The sequence below is a fragment of the Artibeus jamaicensis genome, unplaced genomic scaffold, assembly GCF_021234435.1.
Source record: "Artibeus jamaicensis isolate MK-2021 breed Jamaican fruit bat unplaced genomic scaffold, CSHL_Jam_final contig_465, whole genome shotgun sequence".
Taxonomy (NCBI): domain Eukaryota; kingdom Metazoa; phylum Chordata; class Mammalia; order Chiroptera; family Phyllostomidae; genus Artibeus; species Artibeus jamaicensis.
Window position 1 is genome coordinate 41,169,240 of NW_026521843.1, and position 16,733 is coordinate 41,185,972.

The following is a 16,733-nucleotide window of genomic DNA, read 5'->3' on the forward strand; positions in this document are numbered from 1 at the left end:
CTACAAAAAAAAAAGTTTTTATTGTTTTAATCCACCCAGTTTGTAGTAACTTGTTACAGAGCCACAGAGGCCCATGCCAAAACACATCGTAATTAAAATGCCAAAAATTAGAGACAACAAGAGAATCTTTAAAGCAGCAAGAGAAAAACAGCTGAGTTACTTGCAAGGGAGATCCCAAGAGAATGTCAGCTGATTTCTCAACAGACACTTTTGCAGGCCAGAAGGGACTGGAATAAAATATTCAAACTGATGAAAAGCAACAACCTACAACTGAGATTACTCTGCCTTTCAAATCTATCATTTAGAATGAAGGACAGAAAAAGCTTCCCAGACAAGAAATAGCTAAAGGTGTTCATCATCACCAAAGCAGTATTACAAGAAATGTTAAATGGTCTTCTTTAAGAAGAAGAAGGAGAAGAAGTAGGAGGAAGAGGAGGAGGAGAAAAAGAAAAAAAAAGAGGAGAGAGGGGGAGGCAGGGAGGAGAAGAAGGAGAAAGATTAAAAATATGAATAATAAAATGATACTAAATGCATATCTATCAATAATTACTTTAAATGCAAATGAATTAAATGCTCCAATCAAAAGATTTAAGTGGCTGAATTAGTAACAAAACAAGACCCCTACATATTCTGTCTGTAAAAGACTCTAAAGACACACATAGACTGAAAATAAAGGAATGGAAAAAGGTATTTCATGAAAATGGAGATTTAAAAAAAATCTGGGATAACAATATTTATACCAGCCAAAATAGATTTTAAAAGAAAAGCAAGATAACACCTCGACTTTAAAACAAAAGTCAAGGTAGAGGTATGGGTAGCCACACTTCACCTCCTCGCACAACCACAGAAAGAATTACAACTAAGTTTCAAAACAAAAACACCTGGAACTTTCAAAAAATTGAACTGTATGGAAGTCTGACAGCCAAGGATTTAAAGAAGCCAAAATCATCCAGACAGGTAGGAGGGGTGGAGATGCGGAGATGGGGCAGAGAGGAGAGGAGATGCTGTGTGGCATGGAGAGGTGGTAGTAGCAGCAGAATGGGCGCAGGCAGTCCCACATTCATATGTGGTAGATAAAAATCAGGAAGGATACCTTGGGAGCGAGTGAATCCCAGCCCCAAGCGAGACCACTCAGCCCTGGGTTCCAGTGCTGGGAAGATAAATTCTCATTACTTCTGGCTATAAAAGACAGTGGAGGTTTGGGGCAGCCAAACAAACAGCTGGATTTTCAGGAAACTTCATTTAAAGGGCCTGCATGGTCTTAAAATGTATACGAACCCGCCCATTCTGGGATTCAACACCAGGGCAACAGATGGAAGGGCACCAATTGCATACAGGGAGTGCATGAAGTAACTGGAAACAGGGAGAGTGCTGGGCAAACCCCGAGAAGCATAGCAGTGGCACAGTCCCCTCTCCAATTCCTTTCCCCACACACAGAGACACAAAGCAGTGAAGTGGGCTGCCCCATACTGGTTATCGATTACCAAAGACTCTGCCCCACACAATTTACAGGTGCCTTTTACAGGGAGTCAAAGCACCTCTACCTAATACACAGAAATAAACACAAGGAGGCTGCCAAATTGAGAAGTATAGCCCAAATATGGGCTATATTTGGCCCAAACAAAAGAACAGGGAAAAAAATAACAAAAAAAGAAATGAAATGCAGGTAGCCAACCTATTAGATGCAGAATTCAAAACAATGGTGATCAGGATGCTCAAAGAACTCACTGAGTATGGCAACAACAGGAAGGAAGAAATGAAATGAAGGTTACACTAAGTGAAAGAAAGAAAAATCTACAGGGAACCAATAGTTAAGGGAAGAAAGCCAGGGTTCAGGTCAATGATTTGGAACATAAGGAAGAAATAAACATTCAATCAGAACAGAAAGAAGAAACAACATTTTTTAAAAATGAGGGTAGTAGAAGAAGACTCAGAGACATCTGCAAATGTGCCAACATCTGAATCACAGGGATGCCAGGAGAAGAGGAAAAGCAAGAAATCGAAAAACTTATTTGAAAAAATTATGAAGAACTTCCCCAATGTCACAAAGGAAGTAAACATACAATTCCAGGAAGTGCAGAGTCCCAAATAAGTTGGACCCAAAGAGGATCACACCATGACACATCATAATTAAAGTGCCAAATCTTAAAGATAAAGAGAGAATCTTAAAAGCAGCAAGAGAAAATCAGAGTTACCTACAAAGGAGTGCCCATAAGACTATCAGCTGATTTCTCAAAAGAAACTGCAGGCTAGAAGGGACTGGCAAGAAGTACTCAAATTGATGAAAAGTAAGGACCTACAACCTAGATTACTCTATCCAGCAAAGCTATCATTTAGAATAGAAGGGCAGATAAAGTGCTTCCCAGACAAGGTAAAGCTAAAGGAGTTCATTATCACTAAGCCATTATTACATGAAATGTTAAAGGACTTATTTAATAAAAAGATCAAAACTATGAACATTAAAATTCACAACTCTCAATAACTAGAGCTATTAAAAAAAAAAAAAAAAGCAAACTAAGCAGCCAGAACAGGAAGAGAATCATAATAGGTATGGAGATCACTGGGAGGGTTATCAACTGGGAGATGGAAGGGGAAGTATGGAGGGAAAAGTGCAGGGATTAAAAAGCATAATTGGTACATACAATTATTGGTACATACAAAATAGACAGAGGTATGTTAAGAGTAATATAGGAAATGGAGAAGCCAAAGAACATATGCACAACCCATGGACATGAACTAAGGGGGGGTGTTGCTAGAGGGAATGGGGCTACCATGCAAAGAGGGAAAAATTGGGACAACTGTAGTAATATAATCAAATATACTTTAAAATAGAAAAAACAAATACAAAGTCTATAAAAGAGAAAGGAACACCCACTAATTCCACTTCTGGGTGTTAATTTGAAGAAACCCAAAACCCTAAATTGAAAATATATATGCACCCATATGTCCATCACAGCATTATTTATAGTATCCAAGAAATGGAAGCAACCTAAGTGTCCATTAACAGATGAATGGTTAAAGAAGGGGTGCATATATACAAAGAAATATAACTCAGCCATTAGAAAAAAATCTTGCTGTCCACAACATTGATGGACTAGAGAGTATCATGCTGAGTGAAATAAGTCAGAGAAAATGCCATATGATTTCACTTATATGTGGAGTATAAAAGACAAAATAAATGAATAAGCACACGAGAAAGAGACCCATAGATACAGAGAACGTTTTGATAGTTGCCAGATGGGAAGGGGGCTGGGAGAATGGGTGAAAAAGGGGAAGGGATTAATAAGTACAAACTGATAGTTACCGAATAGTCATGGGGTTGTCAGATACAATAGAGGGAATACAGTCAATAATACTTTAATAACTATATACCGTGTCAGATGGGTGCAAGATTTATTGGGGTGATCACTTTGTAAGTTCTATAAATGACTAATTACTGGGTTGTACACCTGGAACTAATACAATATTATATATCAACTATACTCGAAAGCTAAAAAAAATACTGAAAAAAAAGAAAAAGGGAAGTTTCACATATCCTTTTCCTTACCTTTTTCTTCTTCCAGGATCTAATTTTTTAGTGCGTTATTTAGTATTATGGGTGGATGGATGGATGGATGGATGGATGGATGGATGGATGGATGGTGAGTTTAGGTTGTCTCTGCCAGTGGGAATGGAGCTTAGACTTAGGCTGTTAGTGGTATTGTCTTTAAATGAATAGTGTTGTTCATCATGACACATGAAAGGTGAAAGAAAGATTCTGTTCAGCGATGCTTGGTTGCTTTGTTTAGAGACTATTTAGGGAGACAGGAACTAGAAAAGGTTTGGTCTGTGGGGTAATTTGTTTCCAGAACTCATTGTAAATAGGACATTTGGTTATTCACAAAGGTGTTAAACTGATTTGCTTTATATAGGAAACACTACTATGCAGACTTTTTTTCTCTGAATAGGCTATTGACATCATCATATTATTTCCACTCTGCAGTGCATTTATTAGAAGTTCTAATGAGACAATTTTGTGATCTACCCGGGCTATTAATGGCAGTCCTGATGACAGTTAATATCTGTTTCTAAGAATCTTACATTTCTGGTTTAGTGATATATGCATTCCTTTTTCAAAAACTAAATTTCACACAATTGTGCTGTAAAGTCAACTGGACTTAGAGAAAAATGGACCTGGTGTAGACTGCTAAAATTTGATGCAGTGTTGCAACCACAACACTAACAAAAACAATAATAATGCTTATAAAAATATTAGCACATTCAGTCAGCACCTGTCCGTTTTTGCAGCCCCAATCCCTAAGGCTCACACTGCCTCCTTTGAGATGCAGATATATAAAGGAATTAGAAAGAATCTTCACTGGAGGAAAAAAGTTTCCTGGAATTAAATGAATCATGTATATGTCCAGCTTCTTCAGCTGCCTTTCAGTCACTTTTTGCCAGATAGCTTAACATTGGGGAGACACTGATGGTTTTTGAAGCCACTAAAATTACAACTGCTTGCACTAAAGGAAGGCATTTCTGAGGGATTTTCAGTTTTTTCCTTTAAGATGTTCATATGTTGCTTCAAAACATTAACATGCAGTGAAAAATAGTACAAACCAATGGGACTTCCATGTTATACTGTCCTCATTCCCCTATATGTTAGTTGCATATCAGCTAACTATTTTCACAGAAACATATGTCATAGTAGAATGAATTGTATTCAGTAGGTTAGGCAGGGGAGGGTTTTGTATAGTAAAGGTCCTGTATTTGGGCTTCTTTTGGTGTTAAAGAATGAAAAATATATAAATGCTGAATGTGTCAGTCAGGCCCTGCATCTGAATGCATGCAAAACAGAAACCCAACTACAAGAGCTTTATCAAATAGGTATTTGTTTTTAACAAAAGTTGAAAGGTGGGCAGCCCAGTCCACCAAGCTGACTTTTGAACTGTAGCTGTTCAAAAGTCATCAAGTGCCCAGGTTCCTTCTAGCTCCCTTATTCTCCATCTTTAGGATGCTTCTTTTTTGTTATGCTGGCAAGATAGCTTCTCTCCACTGTCAAGCATTATATGCATGAGTTAGGCAGGAAAAGGAGAAGGGCAATGGGCATGTTCCCAGAATCCCCACCAGCCCACTGTTTATAAAATTGACAATTGGGCTCTGGCTGGTGTAGCTCAGTGGATTGAGCATGGGCCTGTGAACCAGAGGATCACAGTTCGATTCCCAGTCAAGGCATATGCCTGGGTTGCAGGCCAGTTCCCAGCAGGGGAGCACGAGAGGCAACCATACATTGATATTTCTCTTCCTCTCTCCTTCCCCTCTAAAGATAAATAAAAAATCTTAAAACAATGTAAAATCTTTAAAATAAATAAATAAAATTGATAATTGGCCAGAATCATGTTATGTAGAGCTTATAACCAAAAGAGAGGCTGTGTGGTCAATATTTTAACTGGGTACTCTGTACTCAGAATAGAATTAGATTTTGTAAGTAAAAGCAATTTGGCAAACCACTTGCAGTGTCCACACACTGGTATAATATATCCCTTAAGGATGCTAATTATAAATCTAATATTTATTGAACTCTAGAATTTCTTTGGATGACTTAGTGTAGAAGCTCAAAGGAAACATAAATTCTTCTCTGTGGGGAAATATTGAAGAACTACTAAAGAATATGACTTTGAATACTACCGGAATTCACGTTGGCTGGTGTGGCCCAGTGGACTGAGTGCTGGCCTGTGAACAGAAAGGTCGTTGGTTCAATTCCCAGTCAGGGTACATGCAGGCCAGGGTTGCAGGCTAGGTCCCCAGTTGAGGGTGTGCAAGAGGCAACTTATTGATGTATCTATTGCACATTGATATTTCTCTCCCTTCTCTAAATATAAATCAATAAAATCTTTAAAAAATTACTGGAATACATTCTGCAGACTCTCTTAAAAATGTTAATAAGAGACTTAGAATAATGCTATCAGAAGGACTATGAATGTAATACAATTTAAGAAACAAAACAAGTCTTAACCATGTGGTTTGGGAGCAGAGAGGGGGCTGTCTTGACCACATAGCTTAGAAAGCAGCAGAAAAGCAGAATGTAGCAGCCCTGCAGGGTTCTTGACAGTGAGGCTGGGGAAGGAAAGCCTCTTAACCATGTAGCAGCAGTACAGGGTCTTGGCCACATGGTTTCAAAGAATGCAGGACTCCCACTGGCCTGCTATGAGAAGTACCACATGTTTTTGCATTAAGAACAGGAGCCTAGCCAAGATACAGACTTCTGTTTTCTTTTCCTGGGATACAGTATTCCTTACTAGCCTGGTTTGGCAAGGGGAGGTAGGACTCTGTGTGGGTATTTTAAAGGGACTTTGGGATTTAACAGCGACATTCTGCCATTATTCTGAACCTGTATAACTTTTGAATAAATAGTTCCTGTCCTTTTCCCAAGAAAAGCTTGGGGGAAGGCCCAAAGAAATACTTAATTTAACTCAGCTCATGTGTCAAGAACACACAGTAGTAACTTAACTTCTGTTCTGCCATTCATACCTCGGTACCTCCTTTCATCCTTCTAATAACCTCCTTTTATCATACTATTAACAATTGCCTCTTAGGAACTTTTTATAATTCATCCAGGAAGAATTAGTAATGATCGAACTTTGCACAGAGCTCTGAGTTCTAATGAGTAATGCCACTCAGTGTGTTGCAGGCCAGAATCAAAGAAACAAACAAACAAACAAACAAACAAGCAAACAACTCTGATGAGGAGATCTGAATACAGAAATTTGGGGGGGTGTCCTCTCAGGAATATATCTGATCAGCCTCACTCTGAGTTCTAGTGGTGGGGAGGCAGCTTGAAAGGTGTCAGTAACATACTGGGAGAGATTAAAGCATCTGGCATCAGGGTGAGCAGAGGCCATTGTCCCTTTTCTGAGTCCTCCCCCTGCAGAGCCATGGAGTTGACAGGCTAATGCCATATCTCTAAGGTTTTTTCTTTTTTAAAGAATATATTTGATTAATTATGCCATTACAGTTGTTCTGTTTCCCCTCTTCATTCCCCTCTACCCTGCACACCCTCTCCCCCACCAATCCCCCCCTTTAGTTAATGACCACGTGTCTCAAGTTCTTTAGAGTCTATATTTCCCATACTATTCTTGCCTTCCCCCCTATCTATTTTCTACCTACCATCTATGCTACTTATTTTCTGTACCTTATCCCCCCTTCTCCTTCTCCCACTCCCCTGTTGCTAACCCTCCATGTGATCTTCATTTTTCTGGTTCTGCTCCTGATCTAGCTGTCCTCTTAGTTTGCTTTTGTCTTAGGTATGGTTCTTAATAACTGTGAGTTTGATGTCCTTTCACTGTTCATATTTTTTACCTTCTTTTTCTTAGATAAGTCCCTTTAACATTTCATATAATAAGGGCTTGGTGATGATGAACTCCTTGAATTTGACCTTATCTGAGAAGCACTTTATCTGCCCTTCCATTCTAAATGAAAGCTTTGCTGAATAGAGCAATCTTGAATGTAGGTCTTTGGATTTCATGACTTGGAATACTTCTTTCCAGCCCCTTCTTGCCTGTAAGGTCTCTTTTGAGAAATCTGCTGACAGTCTGATGGGAACTCCTTTGTAGGTGACTGTCTCCTTATCTCTTGCTGCTTCTAGGATTCTCTCCTTCATTTTAATCTTGGCTAATGTAATGATGATGTGCCTTGGTGTGTTTCTTCTTGGGTCCAACTTCTTTGGGACTCTCTGAGCTTCCTGGATTTCCTGGAAGTCTATTGTCTTTGCCAGATTGGGGAAGTTCTCCTTTATTATTTGTTCAAATAAGTTTCCCACTCATGGCTGTTCCTCTTCTCCTTCTGGTCTTTCTTTTTTTTCTTTTTTTTAAAGGTTTTATTTATTTATTTTTAGAGAGAGGGAAGAGAGGAGATGTAAGAGAGAAACATCAATCATTGATCAGTATGCACCTCTTGTATGCATCCCGACTAAGGACAGAACCTGCAACCAAGGCAGGTGCCCTGACTGGGCATTGAACTGGTGACCTTTCACTTTGCAGGAAGATACCCAACCAAGAGAGCCACACGGTCAAGACTAAATTTTTTTTAATCTTCACTTTAGGATATGTTCATCCATTTTAGAGAGAGAGAGGAAAGGAGGGAGAAAGAGAGAAACATCAGTGAGAGACAGAAACATTGATCAGCTGCTTCCCAAATACTTGCCTCCCATATGCACCCAACCAGGGATTGAACATGAACCCAGGTAAATGCCCTGGCTGGGAATCAAACCCAGAACATTTTGGTGCACAGGACAATGCTCCAATCAACTGAGCCACCTAGCCAGGGCTGTTCATTTTAAATACCTGGGGAATGAGAAAATTAACCATGCCTTAAAATCATATAAAAGACTAATGGTCTTGAAATTTTAATACTAATTCTCAGATTTTATTTAGAGTAAACCTAGGGAATGATTTTATGAGTAGCTGATATTGAAAATTTTATGAGTAACTGATACTGAAGACTTTAAATCATGTATATTATATATTTTTCACATAAAAGCTTTTTAGGATTTTTAAATTTTTTATTTCTTGATTTTGAGAGAGAGAGGAGGAGAGAGAGAGAGAGAAAGAGATTTATTTGTTGTTCCATTTATTTACCCATTTGTTGGTTGATTACTGTATGTGCCCTGACCAGATATCAAAACTGCAACCTTGGCATACTGGGACAATGCTCTAACAAACTGAGCTACCTGGCCTCACATGAAATCAATTTGCCTTCCAAATCTTATTTGAAAGAATCAAATATCAACTCTGAATAACCCCAGCAATCTTGAGTAAAAAAGAACAAAGTTGGAGGAATCATGCTACTTGATACCAAACTATACTACAAGGCCATAGTAATCAAAGTAGCATGGTACTGGTATAAAAACAGACATATAAATCAGTGAAACATAATAGAGAGCCCAGAAATAAAGCCACACCTTCCTGGTTAATTAATATTTGACAAAGGAGGCAAGAACATGAAATGGGGTAAAGACAGTCTATTCAATAAATGGTGCTGGAAAATTGTTCAGATACCTGAAAAAAAAAAAAAAGAAACTAGACCACCTTCTTATACCATACACACGAATAAACTCAAAATATCTTAAAGACCTAAATTTTGGACTTGAAACCATACAAAATATAAAAGAAACATAGGCAGTAAAATCTTGGGGATTTTTCATAGCACTATTCTTTTCTCTGAGTAAAGAAAGAATATATTCACCAATGGTACATTTGAAAAGGGATTAATTTAAAATGTATAAAGAACTTATATGACTCAACACCAAAACCCAAACAATCTAATTAAATAGTAGGCAAGGGTCTTGGTTGGTGTGGCTCAGTGGATTGAGCACTGGCCTGTGAACCAAAGGGTTGTCAGTCTGATTCCCAGTCTGAGCACATACCTGGGTTTAGGAATAGGTCCCCAGCTGGGGGCACATGAGAGGCAACCACACACTGGTGTTTTTCTCCCCATGTTTCTTCCACCATTTCTTTAAAAATAAATATTTTTTAAAAGAAAATAATTTTTTTAAAAATGGGCAAAGGACCTGAATAGACACTGCTCTAAAGGGGACATATAGATGGCCAATAGACATGTGAAAAGATGCTCAAAGTCACTAATCATCAGAGAAAAGCAAATTAAAACCACAATGAGATATCATTTCACACCTATCAGAGTGGTTATCATCAGTAAATCAACAAACAACAAGTGCTGGCGAGAATGTGGAGAAAAGGGAACCCTAGTGCATTGCTGATGGGAATGCAGATTGGTGTAGCTGCTGTGCAAAGCAGTATGGAGTTACCTCAAAAAATTAAAATGGAACTGCCTTATGACCCAGCAATTCCACTTCTGAGAATATACCCAAAGAAACCTAAAACACTAATTCGAAAGAATATATGCACCCCTATGTTCATTTCAGCATTACAATAGGCAAGGTGAGACAGCAGCCCAAGTGTCCATCAATAGATGAATGGATAAAAAAGCTGTGGTACAGATATACTTGAGAGTTCTGACCAAAATGGAGGCACAGGTAGAAACCCTTCGCTTCCTTGCACAACCAAAAGGAGGATAACAACCAATCTAAAATCAATAAACCACCAAAATCACCATAAATCAAAGTGCATGGAACTGACAACCAAGGAATTAAAGAAAAAACCAACCAGAACAGCCAGACTGGTAAGGCAGACCATGCGGGTCAACTCAGTAAAACCATAGTCAGGCAGCTGAGGCGAGGGGAGGAGCTGCATGGGAGGGACTGACTTAAGGGGAAAACTGAGACTCAGAGTTGACTGTGGGCTATGGCTGGGCTTGCCATGATGGGAGATACTTCCAGCCTGACTCTAGACTCTGTTGGAAAGTGTGCTAGAGATGAGCAGGTGAGCTGCATTGTTCCTTCTCTGGCCCCTCCCCCACAGGCAGCTGCAGCAAAGAGGGTTGCCCTGCCTGAGTGAATACCTACTGCCCCACCCCTTACAACTTATCAGCTGGGCCAAGACAAAGAGATATGGCCCAAATGAAAGAACACAGCAAAACCTCAGAAATAAGCAATGAGGAAATTGCCAACCTATTCGATGGAGAATTTAAAGCCCTGGTAAACAAAATGCTCACAGAACAAATTGAGCTTGGTCAAAGATGAAAGAACAAATGAAAAATACCCAAAATGAAATAAAGCAAAATATTCAGGGAATCAACAGTGACAAAAAGGAAACCAGGATTCAAAGCAACAATTTGGAACAAAAGGAAGAAATAAACATCCAACTAGAACAGAATGAAGAAACAAGAATCCAAAAAATGAAGAGAGGCTGAGGATTCTCTGAGACAACCTGAAATGTTCCAATATCCGAATTATTGTAGTGCCAGAATGAGAAGAACAACAGCAAGAAACTGAAAACTTATTTGAACAAATAATAAAGGAAAAATTCCCCAATCTGGCTAAAGAAATAGACTTCCAGGAAGTCTAGGAAGCCCAGAGTCCCAAAGAAATTGGACCCAAAGAGGAACAAACCAAGGGACATCATCATTAAGTTACCCAAGATTAAAGACAACAAGAAAATCCTAAAAGCAGAAAGAAAAAAGGAGATAGTTACTTACAAAGGAGTTCCCATAAGGCTATCAGCTGATTTCTCAAAAGAAACCTTGTAGGCAAGAAGGGACTGGAAAGAAGTATTCCAAGTCATGAAAGGCAAGGACCTACATCCAAGATTATTCTATCCAGCAAAGCTTTCATTTAGAATGGAAGGGCAGATAAAGTGCTTCCCAGATAAGGTCAAGTTAAAGGAGTTTATCATCATCAACCCCTTATTATATGAAACATTAAAGAAACTTATCTAAGAAAGAGCAGATAAAAAATATGAACATTGAAATGACAACAAATTCACAACTATTAACAAATGAACCTAAAAGAAAAGAAAAACAATGAAAACCAAAACTAAGCAAACCACCAGAACAGGAACAGAATCAGAGAAATGGTTTTCTCTGATATCCTTCTGTGGACATCACACAGAAGGAGTTCAGTGGGGAGGGAGAAGGGAGGAATAGCGGGGAAGAGGTACAGGGAAGAAGAAGCATAATTAGTAGGCATAAAATAGATGGGGAAAGACAAAAATGATATAGGAAACAAAAAACTCAAAGAACTTATATGTACAACCCATGGACATGAACTAAGGAGGGGGAATGCTGGAGGGTTGGGGGGTGCAGGGTGGAGGGGGGATAAAGGAAGGAAAATTGGGAAAACTGTAATAGTATAATCAATAGAAAATACTTTTTTTTTTTTAAAAAAAAGCTGTGGTACATTTACACAATGGGATACTACTTGGTAATAAAAAAGAAGAAAATCTTACCTTTTGTGACAGCATGTTTGGACCTGGAGAATATTATACAAGTGAAATAAGACAGTCAGAGAAAGACAAGTATCATATGATTTCACTCACATGTGGGATCTAATGAACAAAATAAGCTAACAAAATAGAAACAGACTCATAGCTACAGAGAACAGACTGACAGCTGTTAGAGGGGAGAGGGGAGAGGGGGCTAGGTAAAAATAGTGTAGGGATTAAGCCAAAAAAGAAAACCACCTTGTAGACACAAACAACAGTACAGTGACTACCAGAGGGAAATGGGGTTAGGGGAAGGAAGGAGAGGATTAAGGGGGGATAGTGACAGAGGAGACTTAACTTTGGGTGGTGAATACACAGTACAATATACAGATGATGTTTTATAGAATTGTACACCTGAAACCTATGTAATTTTATTAACCAATATCACTCCAATAAATTCAGTAAAGATTTTTTCTAAAAAAAAAAATAATCTCACCCTGGCTGGTATGGCTCAGTGGATTGAGTGCCAGCCTGTGAACCAAAGAGATGCTGGTTCAATTCCCAGTCTAGGACACATGCCTGGGTTGTGGGCCAGGTCCCCAGTAGGGGGAATGCAAGAGGCAACCATAAGAAACTGATGTTTCTCTCCATCTCTTTCTCCCACCCTTCCCCTCTCTCTAAAAATAAATCTTTAAAAAAAATGAATCTCTAAATTCTCTAAAGAATGTGAAAATCACATTCTTTTGTAAGTTGTACAAAATGACAGTGGTGTGTTCTCCCAAGAGAGCATTAAACCACCCTCCCAAAAGCACCCAAGCTAATGAGGTAACAAAAGCCCAGAGGACTAAAATTAAGCAAAGCAAGTTAGTGTTTGAAATTTAACTCTTAGAACCCCAACTTGAGGAAAATAAATAAGGAAAGAAATTAGAATGAGAAAAAATATAGCATATGAAGTATTTATTAAAATATTTTTTGTTTACATATTTAGCTTTTTAAAAATCCTCACCCAAGGACATGTTTTTAGTGAGGTTTTTTGTTTGTTTTTTGCAGAGGAGAGAGCAAGCGAGAGAAACATTGATGTGGGAAACATCAATTGACGGCCTCCTCTGTGCACCGCAAATGGGGATAGAATCTGCAGTGTGGGGATAGAATCTGCAGTGTAGGTATATGCCCCGATCAGGAATTGAACATGCAACCTTTTGATGCATAAGACAATGCTCCAACCAACTGAACCACCTGGCCAGGGCTGGAAGTTGTATCTTTTCACTGCTTTTTAAAAATATATATTTTATTGATTATGCCATTACAGTAGTTCCATTTTCACCCCTTCATTCCCTTCCACCCTGCACACCCCCTACCACCCACATTCCCTCCCTTTAGTTCATGTCCATGTGTCACAAGTTCTTTAGCTTCTACATTTCCCATACTATTCTTACCCTCCCCCCTATTTCCTACCTACTGTCTATGCTACTTATTCTCTGTACCTTCTCCCCTCTTCTCCTCCTCCCACTCCCCTGTTGCTAACCCTCCAGGTGATCTCCATTTCTGTGGCTCTGCTCCTGATCTAGCTGTCTGCTTAGTTTGCTTTTGTAAAGATGTGGTTGTTAATAACTGTGAGTTTGCTGTCCTTTCACTGTTCATACTTTTTACCTTCTTTTTCTAAATCTCTTTAATATTTCCTATAACAAGGGCTTGGTGATGATGAACTCCTTGAATTTGACCTTATCTGAGAAGCACTTTATCTGCCCTTCCATTCTAAATGAAAGCTTTGCTGGATAGAGCAATCTTGGATGTAGGTCTTTGGATTTCATGACTTGGAATAGTTCTTTCCAGTCCCTTCTTGCCTGTAAGGTCTCTTTTAAGAAATCAGCTGACAGTCTGATGGGAACTCCTTTGTAGGTGACTGTCCCCTTATCTCTTGCTGCTTCTAGAATTCTCTCCATTTTAATCTTGGCTAATGTAATGATGATGTGTCTTGGTGTGTTCCTCCTTGGGTCCAACTTCTTTGGGACTCTCTGAGCTTGCTGGAAATCTATTTCCTTTGCCAGATTGGGGAAGTTCTCCTTTATTATTTGTTCAAATAAATTTTACACTTGTTGCTCTTCCTCTTCCCCTCTGGTACCCATATAATTCAGATGTTGGAACATTTAAAGATGACTTGGAATTTCCTAAGCCTCTCCTCATTTTTTAAAATTGTTTCTTCATTCTTTTCTGTTTGGTTGTTTCTTTCTTCCTTCTGGTCCACTCCCTTGATTTGAGTTCCAGTTTCCTTTCCATCACTATTGGTTTCCTGTGCATTTCCCTTTATTTCAATTAGTTTGGCTTTCATTTGTTCCTCTAATTTGTGACTAAAATCAACCAGTTCTGTGAGCATCCTGATCACCAGTGTTTTGAACTGTGCATCTGAAAGTTTGGCTTTCTCTTTGTTGCTTAGAAGTATTGGCTCTGAGGCTTTGAGTTGTTCTTCTGCTTGAGCCATAATGTTTTGGTCTGTTCATATCCGTTACATATGAGGGGTGGAGGCTCACCAGGTGTTCACGAGGGTGGGTCAACCTACTCACTGGGTTGTGATGCTGTATGTGGGGGTGAGTGCAGAGAGGGAGCAATGGCATTTGTTCCACTCTCTCTCCGATTTTGGTCCCCTCTGCTGCTTCCCACAAGAAAATTGGGCCCCCTGGTGCTGGTTCCCAGGTGTGTGGGCGTGTGCACTCTCCAGAACCCTGTGGGTCTCTCCAACAAACTCTCTGACAGCCAGAGAGCCTCTCCCAGCACCTCAACCCCCGGAATTTTTTCCAATTGGTGCTTTTAGGCTTTATTTCCTGTCGCTGTGGCCCTGGGTTGCACAGTCTGTCTCACTGCCTGTTTTTTTGCCTGGTTTATCTGTGCCCAAATGTGTGTCTTCGGTCAGCCAGCTGCCTTATGAGCCTTACGGGGTTTGCTCGTTTTGTCCCTGACCCACCCAGGTCCACTAACCACCACCTTTTCCTGCCAGGATCCCTCATCGCCAACTATCAACTCTACCCCTCTTACCAGTCTGGACGAATGGTTCGTTGTTGTTGGACTTCAGTACAATTCAATTTTCTGTTTTCATTGTGTTTGTTTCTAAATCTTTGTTGTCCTTAAATTTAATTGTGGGAAGAGGTACAGTATTTCCACCTACGCCTCCTTCTAGGCCAGAAGTCTTCTTCACTACTTCTATTCAATTCCCCTACTCCCCATTTTTCCTTTTTGTAACATCTAAGGCTTAGGGGTCTTTGGAAAGTTCTGAAATGAGTGGATAGATATTAGCATAAGGAATTGTAGCAATGATCATCAATGGTGGATAACCACACAAAAGATCATTAAACATCATATACTTTCTAATAGAAATGCACACTATCACCTTTGAAGTATTCTTGCTACAAACATTGTATTTCAATCTGATCAGACCTAGATCTAACTGCTAATCTACAGGAAACAGAGAACGGGGGGGACATATTAAATGACAAAATTCAAAGTGGGATACACAGGACAAAAGATCAGTCCCTTGAACAACAATATTGCAGGGAACAAAAGACATATTAAAAAGAAACTTAAGAGATTTATTAACCAACTGCAATGTTTGGATCCTGATTCAAATAAAATATATAAAACGAATAAGTATTTTTTTTAGTATCAAGAAAAGATATAATTATTTTTCTTTTTTCTTGCTATCAAGATACTATAAATCCATGAGTAGAAAGTAGCTTCCAAACAAGGCTAAAACCTCATTTGTATTTTACTTTAATATACACGTTGAAAGAGAAAAAACAAAACAAAAAAACTAAGACTTCCACTGCCTACTCTCAGAGGCAAATTCTATTATCATTTTTTTACATTACCATGTTTTCAGAGTTAGAGGTAAGCTTGCATAGTATCCTTTGACTTTTGGCAGTTATATACCACATTTTGTCATTTTTCTTTTCAATTTTTATCTCTTCTTACTGTGTAATGTCACACATGCTAAAAAAATCTTTCAGTTGTCAACTTGATGGCTTTCTAAAAAAAATGGTGATTTTGCATAGATGATTTGAAACTGCCAGTGTCTTCCAAGTTTGGCTGTGTTTACCAGATCAGTGTCTTCAAAAAGTGGTTCACACATTATTTCTAACAAAATAATATTCAAATCACTTTGTATCTCATTTTAATAAACATGTTTAAAGTTTAAAGTTCCTGCAGGAATATTCTGTCCTCTGACACTGTCATTTGAAAAGCTTAGTTTGCAAAGGAATTTTCCATACACCTAATCCTTCCTATAGCTATCCAAGGTAGATACTATTCCCATTTTTTAAAAAAAGAAAACCGAAGATTGCTCCTAAAAGCAAGTCCTACAACTCCTCCCAAAAAACTGAGCAGATGAATGAGGAACAAATCCTTCAAAGCAGGTCACATTTAAAATATAATCTGTGGATTGTGTTTCACAAGTTCTCAATAAATTTGAAAGGAATTATATTTTAAGAGAGAGGGAAAGGGAAGGAGAAAGAGAGGGAGGGAAACATCAATGTGTGGTTGCCTCTTGCACAACCCCTCCAGGAACCTGGCCCACAACCCAGGCATGTGCCCTGACTGGGAGCTGAACTGATGACCCTTTAGTTTGCAGGCCTGCGCTCAATCCACTGAGGTACGAGGTGCATCAGCCAGGGGGAGGAAATGTTTTTAATTCCATGTGTTACTTGTTATGATCACTGTCTTCAAAGTAATTATAATTTAAAAACATAATCATCTATCTGCTCATCAAACCTTTATTAAGTACTTCCCATATACATAGTACTAGGCAAAATATTAAAGAAATGCAAAGATGGATTTTGAAGTGGTACCAACTCTCAAGGAGTTTACAATATAAGGATAGTGACAAATGGTTTTAACACCAACTATAATAAAGGAATTACAAGTAAACAT

At 38.8% G+C, this 16,733-nt stretch overlaps 1 long non-coding RNA gene across 2 annotated transcripts in view; it reads left to right on the top strand.

The window, feature by feature from the left end:
• The window catches only part of LOC119062627 (uncharacterized), a 57,765-nt gene that overhangs the window by 26,669 nt on the left and 14,363 nt on the right, over positions 1–16,733 (top strand). The window contains exon 4 of one of the 2 annotated variants that reach the window (XR_008391982.1): positions 12,867–14,324. The exons of the other annotated variant lie outside the window; for it this stretch is intronic. This is a non-coding gene — a long non-coding RNA (uncharacterized LOC119062627). Of the gene's footprint in view, positions 1–12,866; positions 14,325–16,733 lie in introns of those variants that run through there. 2 annotated transcript variants of the gene reach the window in all.